Raw genomic sequence first — 11,572 nt, 5'->3', positions numbered from 1 at the left:
GGTGCAATGCAAGCAGCAAATGTCTTGGGCCAGCCCTCCAAAACTCAGATTACACCTGGCTATGCCCAGCGTGAGGGCTACCTGCAGTGGCGCACCTCTTAGATCTTTTTGCTGCTTTGTAAGCCTTTCTCAAGGGACGCGGGTGGCGCTGTGGGTTAAACCACAGAGCCTAGGACTTGCCGATCAGAAGGTTGGCGGTTTGAATCCCCGCAACGGGGTGAGCTCCCGTTGCTCGGTCCCTGCTCCTGCCAACCTAGCAGTTCGAAAGCACATCAAAGTGCAAGTACATAAATAGGTATCGCTCCGGCGGGAAGGTAAACGGTGTTTCTGTGCGCTGCTCTGGTTCGCCAGAAGCGGCTTAGTCATGCTGGTCACATGACCCGGAAGCTGTACGCCGGCTCCCTCGGCCAGTAAAGTGAGATGAGCACCGCAACCCCAGAGTCGGCCACGAGTGGACCTAATGGTCAGGGGTCCCTTTACCTTTACCTTTAAGCCTTTCTCAAAGCTACGGTCATGTCTCTGGCTGCCTGTGTCCTTGGGCTGGCTCTGGCGGGGACAAAAAAGGACAAGGCTTTCCTGGCCGTGCATGGCTTAAAGTACCAGAGCAGAGCATCACCTGGGAAGGATTTTGTGACCTGATTCTCTGTGTGGCTTGGTGTTTGACAAAGCTCTTTAAACGCTGTTTCATTATTTCCATATCCTTAGGTCTAATGAGGCTAAGCATGTGTTTCAAAACAATGTTTGCACTAACTCTGTCTTCCTAGGGCACCACTGCAAACTTTATCGCTTTGCGTGGTCTTCCTCCTAATGCAGAGGAACAGCCCTGTCACATTGAAGGGCCAAGTGGCCAAAATAATAATAATAATAATAATAATAATAATAATAATAATAATAATAATTTATTATTTATACCCCACCCATCTGGCTGGTTCTGCCCACCTAGCTTTTCAAAAGCACGTCAAAGTGCAAGTAGATAAATAGGTACAGCTCCGGCGGGAAGGTAAACGGCGTTTCCGTGCGCTGCTCTGGTTCGCCAGAAGCAGCTTAGTCATGCTGGCCACATGACCCGGAAGCTGTACGCCGGCTCCCTCGGCCAATAAAGCGAGATGAGCGCCGCAACCCCCAGAGTCGGCCACGACTGGACCTAATGGTCGGGGGTCCCTTTACCTTTTACATCTGGCTGGGTTTCCCCAGCCACTCTGGGCGGCTTCCAGCAGAATGTTAAAATACAATAATCTATTAAACATCTATTAAACATCAGGCACCCCCCTGGGTGCCTGTATTAATTGAGAGGAAGTCAGGAACTGATGTGTGAATATTATAGGATGCAGCGAGTTGTGCCCAGTAGGGAAGAGGTCAAGGCATTATTTGGGTTTTTTAAACTCAGTTTTATTAAAAACGACCTTGACAGATTGGAGAACTAGGCCAAAACAAACAAGATGAATTTTAACAGGGAAAAATGTAAAGTATTGCACTTGGGCAAAAAAAATGAGAGGCACAAATACAAGATGGGTGACACCTGGCTTGAGAGCACTACATGTGAAAAGGATCTAGGAGTCTTGGTTGACCACAAACTTGACATGAGCCAACAGTGTGACGCGGCAGCTAAAAAAGCCAATGCAATTCTGGACTGCATCAATAGGAGTATAGCATCTAGATCAAGGGAAGTAATAGTGCCACTGTATTCTGCTCTGGTCAGACCTCACCTGGAGTACTGTCTCCAGTTCTGGGCACCACAGTTCAAGAAGGACACTGAGAAACTGGAACGTGTCCAGAGGAGGGCAACCAAAATGGTCAAAGGCCTGGAAATGATGCCTTATGAGGAACGGCTAAGGGAGCTGGGCATGTTTAGCCTGGAGAAGAGGAGGTTAAGGGGTGATATGATAGCCATGTTCAAATATATAAAAGGATGTCACATAGAGGAGGGAGAAAGGTTGTTTTCTGCTGCTCCAGAGAAGCGGACACGGAGCAATGGATCCAAACTACAAGAAAGAAGATTCCACCTAAACATTAGGAAGAACTTCCTGACAGTAAGAGCTGTTCGACAGTGGAATTTGCTGCCAAGGAGTGTGGTGGAGTCTCCTTCTTTGGAGGTCTTTAATCAGAGGCTTGACAACCATATGTCAGGAGTGCTCTGATGGTGTTTCCTGCTTGGCAGGGGGTTGGACTCGATGACCCTTGTGGTCTATTCCAACTCTATGATTCTATGATTAAAGGTTTCTAACATCTAATACAATAAAAAACAAACAAAGCTAATATCTAAAGAGAATAATTAAAAAAAGAAAAGGGAGGGGGGAAACAAAGAAGCTACAAAAGAAACACACCCATAAAACACAACATTTTATATTCTGGAAGGAATATTTAAGCGATAAGGCGGACGGTGGTGGGAAATAGGGGGATGAGAGGTGGGGAAATATTGTTAAAAAGGTGTAGTCATAAGTATACTAGTACTCAAATCTGAAATGTTAAATTGTATTATTAGTGTTATTGCGGTTTTTGTTGTATGTGTTTTTTGTGGTTGTTGTTATTATTGAAAAAACGATTAAATAAATTAAAATTTTAAAAAACCTTTTTTAAAAAAATAAAAATAAAATAAAAATAAAATAAACATTTTATATTCTCTCAAACTTCTACCTTGATCTTCAATTCACAAACAAAGATCCCACTTGGGATATCTCCCATCTTTCTTAGCCTCATACCCTGAGAAAAGCCACTCTATTCTGTCTCTGAATTATCTGGTCTTTGCTTTAGGCAGCAAAATGTATTGATCAGGCGCTGGTAAGATCTGCTAACATATGCGATGAGCGGGGATGGGGAGAAATTTGATGGGGAGAAACTTCTTAACTCACACTTTCTGAAAAAATAGGTGAGCTTTTCCTGATTTCGCAGTTCCCCAGCCAAGTAAAGGTAAAGGTAAAGACACCCCTGACCATTAGGTCCAGTCGTGGCTGACTCGGGGGTTGCGGCGCTCATCTCGCTTTATTGGCCGAGGGAGCCGGCATACAGCTTCCGGGTCATGTGGCCAGCATGACTAAGCCGCTTCTGGCGAACAAGAGCAGCGCACGGAAACGGCGTTTACCTTCCCGCCGGAGCGGTACCTATTTATTTACTTGCACTTTGACATGCTTTTGAACTGCTAGGTTGGCAGGAGCAGGGACCGAGCAACGGGAGCTCACCCCGTCACGGGGATTCGAACCGCCGACCTTCTGATCGACAAGTCCTAGGCTCTGTAGTTTAACCCACAGCGCCACCCGCATCCTTATTATTAGTGAATATAACACACAAACCTCCATCAGATTAGAGCAGGGAGTGCTTTGCAAAGATGCATATATCAGCGCCAGATTTAGGGCAGCGTGGGTGGTGTCCCCACATAGGGCCCAGGAGGCGCAAAATAATGATGATCATATACAATGGTACCTCGGGTTAAGTACTTAATACGTTCCGGAGGTCCGTACTTAACCCGAAACCGTTCTTAACCTGAGGTGCACTTTCGCTAATGGGGCCTCCTGCTGCCACACCGCCGTCGCACAATTTCCATTCTCATCCTGTGGCGAAGTTCGCAACCCCAGATACTACTTCCGGGTTAGCGGCGTTTGTAACCCGAAGCATTTGTAACCCGAGATACCACTGTATATATATGTACAGTGGTACCTCAGGTTACATACGCTTCAGGTTACAGACTCTGCTAACCCAGAAATAGTGCTTCAGGTTAAGAACTTTGCTTCAGGATGAGAACAGAAATCGTGCAGCAGCGGTGCAGCGGCAGCGGGAGGCCCCATTAGCTAAAGTGGTGCTTCAGGTTAAGAACAGTTTCAGGTTAAGTACGGACCTCCGGAACGAATGAAGTACTTAACCCGAGGTACCACTGTATAGAGTGTCAGCATTGCCCTTGAGCCAGTGCCACCAACTGGACTCACACACTTCAGCCCCGAATGGGCCAGGCGAACTGGATAGCACTTCCAGAGACCACCTTCTGCACAGGAACACTCCAACAAGAAGACAGTCGTCGCACAGCAGAGTCTAGCAGAGTCTAGCAGAGTATAAACGACTCGGAGAGCAGCTCTGTAGAATATCTTCTTTATTCTATCTACAACTATTATACACAACTATATACAGAGCTAAATAGGTCTAAGCATAAATGAATGCTGCACTGCACTGAGTGTCTGCAGCTGCTCTTAGCAGCAACCTTATCTATACACACGATCTCTAACACTCAGTCTCTCTCTCTCCCCGACACACTGACTGACTGATTGATGTTAGGCTGGAGCAGAATAAGTAGAGAGCAGAACACCGCCCCCTCCTCTCTGGAGAATCAGCAGACTCATCAGGAGATTCTTGGATATGGGAGGGGTGAAATCTTTTTCGAGAAAAATAGGTGCGAGAATTCACCACTTACATCTCCATCGTTCTCTTAGAATGGCAATGGCGCCCACCTGAGAGGTGCTGGAACTGAGTTCTGGCAAGTTCCGGCTTAAAAAGGGCCCCACATATATATGGTTAAAAAGGCAAAGGTAAAGGACCCCTGACAGTTAAGTCCAGTCGTGAACGACTCTGGGGTTGCGGTGCTCATCTCGCTTTACTGGCCGAGGGAGCTGACGTTTGTCCACAGACAGTTTTTCCGGGTTATGTGGCCAGCATGACTAAGCTGCTTCTGGCGAAACCAGAGCAGCGCATGGAAATGCCGTTTACCTTTCCACTGGAGCGGTACCTATTTATCTACTTGCACTGGCATGCTTTCGAACTGCTAGGTTGGCAGGAGCTGGAACCGAACAACGGGAGCTCACCCCATCGCGGGGATTCGAACCGCCGACCTTCTGATCGGCCAGCCCTAGGCTCAGTGGTTTAGACCACAGCGCCACCCACGCCCCCATATATATATATGGGTAAACTGTGCCAAAAGGAAAGATTGTGAAGATAAGAAATATGTAGGGTGGGTACCAAATTTGTTCCTTGCTCTGGGCTCGACATTACCAAAGACCACTCTTGCACTTTTAGGGCAAAACTGCATACAATCTTGTGTACAAACAGGTGAAATTTGCACCCAAAAACCCTGGTGCATTTTCACGAGGGATTTAAAAATAAGGAAATAAACACAATGTGCAAATGTGGTGAACTCAACTGACAACTGGGCAAATGAGAAAGGGAGAGAAAGCCAAAAACGACATATTTTCCCAACTTGAGTGATGAGGAGGCAGTTCTGCCTTACATCATTGGCTAGTGGGGGCGGGGGAAGCGTACGGCATGATGTCATGTTGATCGGCACAGGGAAGACGGAGCCAAGAGACATGGAATGTGCCCTGTGTACTGTCTAGCATGCAAATCCACGGTATGCAGAGACAAGCCAGCTTATGCAACTGGGATAGCTCAGTCGGAAGAGCATGAGACTCTTAATCTCAGGGTCGTGGGTTTGAGCCCCACGTCAGGCAAAAGATTCCTGCATTGTAGGGGGTTGGACTACATGACCCTCGTGGTCCCTTCCAAAATTCTGTGATTCTATGTGATTGGAAAGGTGTTTCTGCATGGCAGCTTTTCCTCAAGGAGGTGCAAATACTAATACTACTACTTTATTATTTATACCCCACCCATCTGGCTGGGTTTCCCCACCACTCTGAGCAGCTCCCAACAGAATATTAAAAACACCAAACATTAAAAACTTCCCTAAACAGGGCTGCCTTCAGATGTCTTCTAAAAGTCAGATAGTTGTTTATTTCCTTGACATCTGATGGGACGGTGTTCCACAGGGCGGGTGCCACTACCGAGAAGGCCCTCTGCCTGGTTCCCTGTCACCTCACTTCTCGTAGTGAGGGAACCGCCAGAAGGCCCTCAGTGCTGGATCTCAGTGTCCGGGCAGAACGATGGGGGTGGAGATGCTCCTTCAGGTATACTGGGCCGAGGCCATTTAGGGCTTCAAAGGTCACCGCCAACACTTTGAATTGTGCTCGGAAACGTACTGGGAGCCAATGTAGGTCTTTCAGGACTGGTGTTATATGGTCCCATATGGTCCCGGCGGCCACTCCCAGTCACCAGTCTAGCTGCTGCATTCTGGATTAGTTGTAGTTTCTGGGTCACCTTCAAAGGTAGCCCCACGTAGAGCGCATTGCGGTAGTCCAAGCAGGAGATAACTTGAGCCTGCACCATTCTGGCAAGACAGTCTGCCTTTGCGCTGATGCGTTGCCAACTGAAATATACTCGGAGTCGAGAGTCGATTTCATGCTCTTTATTCAGCTCATAGTGGTGAGGAGGAATGGAAGTTTCCCCACAATATCTGCTTTATATGCATTATTTACACAATGGGCTGCACGTGATTGGCTAATTCCAGGATTCTCCTGTAGGCCAATCAGGTTGTGGATTCACTTCCACCTGGAGCTGGATTGGGTGGCTCCTGCGGACCAATCATACTGCTGCATTGTTCTAGGACCAATCAGACTGCTGCATTTTGGATCCTATTCAACTCAGTACATAACACCAACCTAGAGTCTCCTGGCAAAATGCAGTGCCACTAGGCAGCAGTCTGGACAGCTCCGTTGGTTAGAGCATGGTGCTGATAGTGCCAAGGTTGCAGGTTCGATCCCCCTATGGAAGGGCTGCATCTTCCTGCATTGCCAGGGGTTGGACTAGATGATCGCCAGGGTCCCTCCCAACTCTATGATTCTAGCTGCAATGCTTCTGCTAAAGGTAGGTGTGCCTGGAAGCAGATGGCCCCGGGTTCCCCCTTCACCACCCCTTCTTCTTTCCGGAGACCTGTGCTATCTTGCCGCCCCGCCTTCCACATCCTGCTGAGTCAGAAATGCCATAATGGAAAATGAAGGCAGGACCCTACATCTGGGGTGGAGAACCTGCTTCCCTTCAGGAGCTGATGGGCTACACCTCCCAGCCCCTCTGGCTGCGGCCAGTGGGAGCTGGAGCCCCTAAACAGGTTCCCTGGCACCCTTGTGAATGTAGCCTACTGCAGGCTTGTAAATGGTCGTTCAGATGTTCATCTTCTCTCCTGGTTATTCTGGTTTATAAGAACTGGTTTCCAGACAAGTAGGAAGAACGCCTTTACAAAGTTACCCAACTCCTTAATGATGGCCACAAATGATTACAATGGGCAAATGGGCTGCTAAAATAATCTTTTTAAATGTTTTGGGGCCATTATTTCCAAGGCTGGCTGAATGCCACTAGAGGCCAAGGAACCAACCCATGTAAACCAGTCTGCTAGGCTGACTGAGGGACAAATGAGAACAGCTTTGCATTGAGAAACTGATTTGGGCCAGTTGTGCAAGTACTGTTTGTTCTCCCACTTCGGGGAAATTACTCTAACGAAATCACACCGCTATGTGTGAGAGAGTCAAAGGAGGTTTAGTCCTGCAGAACCATTTTATCGCCACCTGGATTATAGGCTTGCAAGATGTTAAGGCGTCTTTTTAATTTTTTTTTAAAAAGTAATATCTAAATAAACTTAATCTTCTGAATTTAACGTGCTTAGAAACCATCTGTCACTTAAGGAAGCCTTGAACAAACGCAAATTCCTTTCTGCCCTGTCGTTTGCCAGAACTAGATTTTTGTACCAGTTCTTGAAATCTGTAAACCACACTGGAACAAAGCTTGAAGACACACATAATGACCACACAAATCCTAGAGGTGGTTCCTTTCCTTCCCTCCTGCAAGCACTGCATCAGCAAAGAAACCCGTTAATAAATTTTTGTTTGGTCTTGCTACTGTCGCTGGCATGTTTGCTCTGCCTCCTTGGAAATCCTATTCTTTGCTAGGAACACCTGATATTGCTGTTGCTCTGATGATGTCAGCAAGCTCGAAAGAATTTTGCTGCGGCGCTAGGAATTGTTCCCCCAGTGGGGGTTCCTTGTCCCTTTTGAGTTTCTGCCCAGAACAAAACCTATTGTATTCATTTTCTTTAAAATATTTAATCCCCCCTGCACACATCACATCTATTTTGTACCCGAGATACATTCCTTTGAGAGCTGAAATATGCATGCTGTTTCAATGCAAACAAAGCAAAGGTTATAGATTTCTTCTTACTAAATATGATGATTCACAAAATAGGAATGTCAAAGGGGGAAGCGTGATGAAATATTCGTTGTCTGGCTAGGTTGCAAACCAGATGATGCATTTTGATCTGTACGAGCGAGCGCTTGAATTCTTTCATTCAAACTGCGCTAGATTGCTCCAGCTCATGTTCGTTTTCTCTGTTCTTGCTCTGATGTCACAGCAGCCTCTAGTGGAAGGACTGAGGGCTGGTTTCTCTTTCCAGTCTCTTTTCTGGTATGATCTGATAACGGGAAATGTCTTGAGCTGCCAAGATATAGCACCATTTCTCAGAACTGTCCTTAATTCGCACACGTTTGTACAGTCGTACCTTGGCTCCCGAATGCCTTGGTACTCAGAAACTTTGGCTCCCGAATGCCGCAAACCCAGAAATGAGTGTTCCGGTTTGCAAACGTTCCTTGGAACCCAAACGTCCGTCAGGGCTTCCGTGGCTTCTGACTGGCTGCAGGAGCTTCCTGCAGCCAATCAGAAGCCACTCTTTGGTTTCCGAACATTTTGGAAGTCGAACGGACTTCCGGAACGGATTCTGTTCGACTTCCAAGGTACGACTGTATTGAGAGCCATCGGTTGTCGAGAATAACTTGCATAGATGTAAGTTGGAGTTCTATATAACATTTCCTTAGGAATTCCCCTACAACACAAATTAAATGTCAGCGCAATCTGCCAGAGATGGGCAGGGCGCTGGGGGAAGTAGGTCTGGAGTTTGACTTGGGAGAGAGGGTCAGAGATTTGTGGGGGGGGGGCTATTTGGCCAGGAGACAAGAGTTTGAGGCAAGGGAAGCTGCAGAGCTGGAGGGTGGAGCACAGAGCAGGTCAGAAGAAGAGGAGGAAAAGGCAGGTCAGGCAAGGGAAGGGCCAGGTGCTTCCCCACCCTCTCCTGCACCAGTGTCTCAAGGTACCAGGAGGGGAGTGAAAAGGGAGGAGCAGAGGACGTCGACACATAGGCATAGTTTCCAACTGCATGCACGCAGTCCGGTAGCGGAAGCTACATAAACTAGTGGAGGGGGAGTGGTCTCTTGTTGCTGCAGCTGCTCCATAGAGCTCAGACCTGGGACTAGCTGCCTAGATGCTAGATTGGTGCGCGTAGGTCTCCAGAACTGCAGAAGCGACCAAGTGTTACCTTTGACGATAAGTACTTAGCTATGAGCTGTATGCATTCCTCTGGCAGGAAATCACTCGACACAATCCTTTACATGCCTGTTCAGAACAGAAATAAGAGTGTGAGCCTAAAGCCACTTCCGACCTCGGGAGGAGGTGGTGTTGCGGGCTTCCCGCCCTTAACACTCACGCGGAGGCTAGCTCCCAGCCCCGCGCGAACAGGGGAATCCTCTGCCGCGTCATCCCCGGCCAGCCAATCGGCTGGCTCAGGGGGTGTGGCTTGCCGCATTTAAGGCAAGCGCGGCAGAGGAGCTTCCTCTTTGCTGCCAATGAGCTGGGGAATTTCCCACCCACCCACCCTTTAAGGTTCCTCCTTTGACCTTGCTATGGACTTCGGTTGGTCGCCGTTAAGGGGCCTGGTAGGAATTTTTCCACTTGGCAAATTGGCACCAGCCATTGGGTTTTTTTGCCTACCTTGTAGCAAATCGTCACAACTTCCACGGTTTGGCGGTTAGGCATTGGTCGGGGTACTGTTATGTAGATGAATGGGGAGGGGAGTGCCATCACCTCCCCCAGTTGCGAAGGGTAGTCCAGTAAAGGACTCCGGGGGGCGTGGCCCCGTCCGAAGCCTATGGAGGCCAGGGCCCAAGGCATGCCCCCGAGTGGTGACCCCCAGGGGAGTGCCTAGTTGATGTGCATCAGCAGGGCTCCCCCTGCTCGTGTTAACCCTTCCCGGCCTCTCAGGCAGACAGTCTGAAGCCGGATAGTTGATTAGGACCAATGCCTAAGCCAATACTGCTCATCACCTATAACCAATTTTAGCCCATTAACCTTAATTATGGTATCTCGTTTCTTTATTTCTACTGGTGTGAGGCGGGAACTCGCCACGCAACCCTGCCTGCTCAGTCCTATTGAGTGAAGAGCTGCTTATTCCCAGGTTAAGTGGGTTTAGGATTTGCAGATTTATGCCTGATTCAGTTCAATGGGGCTTATCTCAGATGCACAGGGCAAAGGATTGCAGGCCATGTCACGTATAAGAATATAAGGGGCCGGATGTTGGGAACAGTCTCTCTTGTCTGACTCCCTTAATGCCCGGGCCTCCATAATTTGGTTCTCTCCCTACCCACCCAGTCACTGTTTTAATGTTTCCTTAGGGAGGAAACATACTACTGTATCATCACTCCCCACTCTCCCCATGGAGCCTCTTCAATTCCCATGACTTTCAGCACCAGCAATATGCACACGCAGGGCAACCTCTTTGCCCCAGAACTTCCTCCCTCTGGTCCTTCTGCTTGGATGCTCCAACATCTCCATCACCATATCCCGGTACATCTCCACTTTCACACCTCCAACTCCATCGCTCTCTGATGTCCAAAGGTCTTCTGAGATTCCCCTTCCCATATGAACCTACCTGGACCCTTAGACCTTCTGAGGCCCTTCTCCGTGTCCCCTGCCCCACCCGAGGGGGACTTGGAGGGTCTGTGGAATCTTCTCATAGTGTGGTTTGCCTGGCACCGTACCTAGTCAAGGTAAAGGGACCCCTGACCATTAGGTCCAGTCGTGGCCGACTCTGGGGTTGCGGCGCTCATCTCGCTTTATTGGCCGAGGGAGCTGGCGTACAGCTTCCGGGTATGTGGGCAGCATGACTAAGCCGCTTCTGGCGAACCAGAGCAGTGCACGGAAACACCGTTTACTTTCCCGATGGAGCGGTTCCTATTCATCTACTTGCACTTTGATGTGCCTTTGAACTGCTAGGTTGGCAGGAACAGGGACCGAGCAATGGGAGCTCACCCCATCGCAGGATTCGAACCACCGACCTTCTGATCGGCAAGTCCTAGGCTCTGTGGTTTAACCCACAGCACTACCCATGTCCCTGGTACCGTACCTACAAACCTAGTATTGTTGAATGGCAGATTTTTGGTACTGGCCTTCTGCATTTTTGTGCTGCAAGCCTTTTTGTAACAGGTGACAAATCAATCCGATGCATATTTTTATTCATTATGGTGATGATTATTCCTGGGAACTGCCGCCCAGAATACTTGTGCAATGCCATCTCCCTTCTACTTCCTTCAGATTCAGAGTGCTAAGGTACAGTGGTACCTTGGGTTAAGAACTTAATTCGTTCCGGAGGTCAGTTCTTAACCTGAAACTGTTCTTAACCTGAGGTACCACGTTAGCTAATGGGGCCTCCTGCTGCTGCCGTGCCGCCACTGTGTGATTTCTGTTCTCATCCTGAAGCAAAGTTCTTAACCTGAGGTACTATTTCTGGGTTAGCGGAGTCTGTAACCTGAAGCGTATGTAACCTGAAGCGTATGTAACCTGAGGTACCACTGTATTTGATAGCTGTATTCGGGGCCGGGAAGGATTTCTTTTCCTGCAGGAAAAACTGACTGGTCTGCAAGTTTTCGCCTACCTCGTAGCAATTGTC

The sequence above is a fragment of the Podarcis raffonei genome, chromosome 13 (assembly GCF_027172205.1).
Source record: "Podarcis raffonei isolate rPodRaf1 chromosome 13, rPodRaf1.pri, whole genome shotgun sequence".
Lineage (NCBI taxonomy): Eukaryota > Metazoa > Chordata > Lepidosauria > Squamata > Lacertidae > Podarcis > Podarcis raffonei.
Note: the sequence above shows the minus strand (reverse complement) of the source record.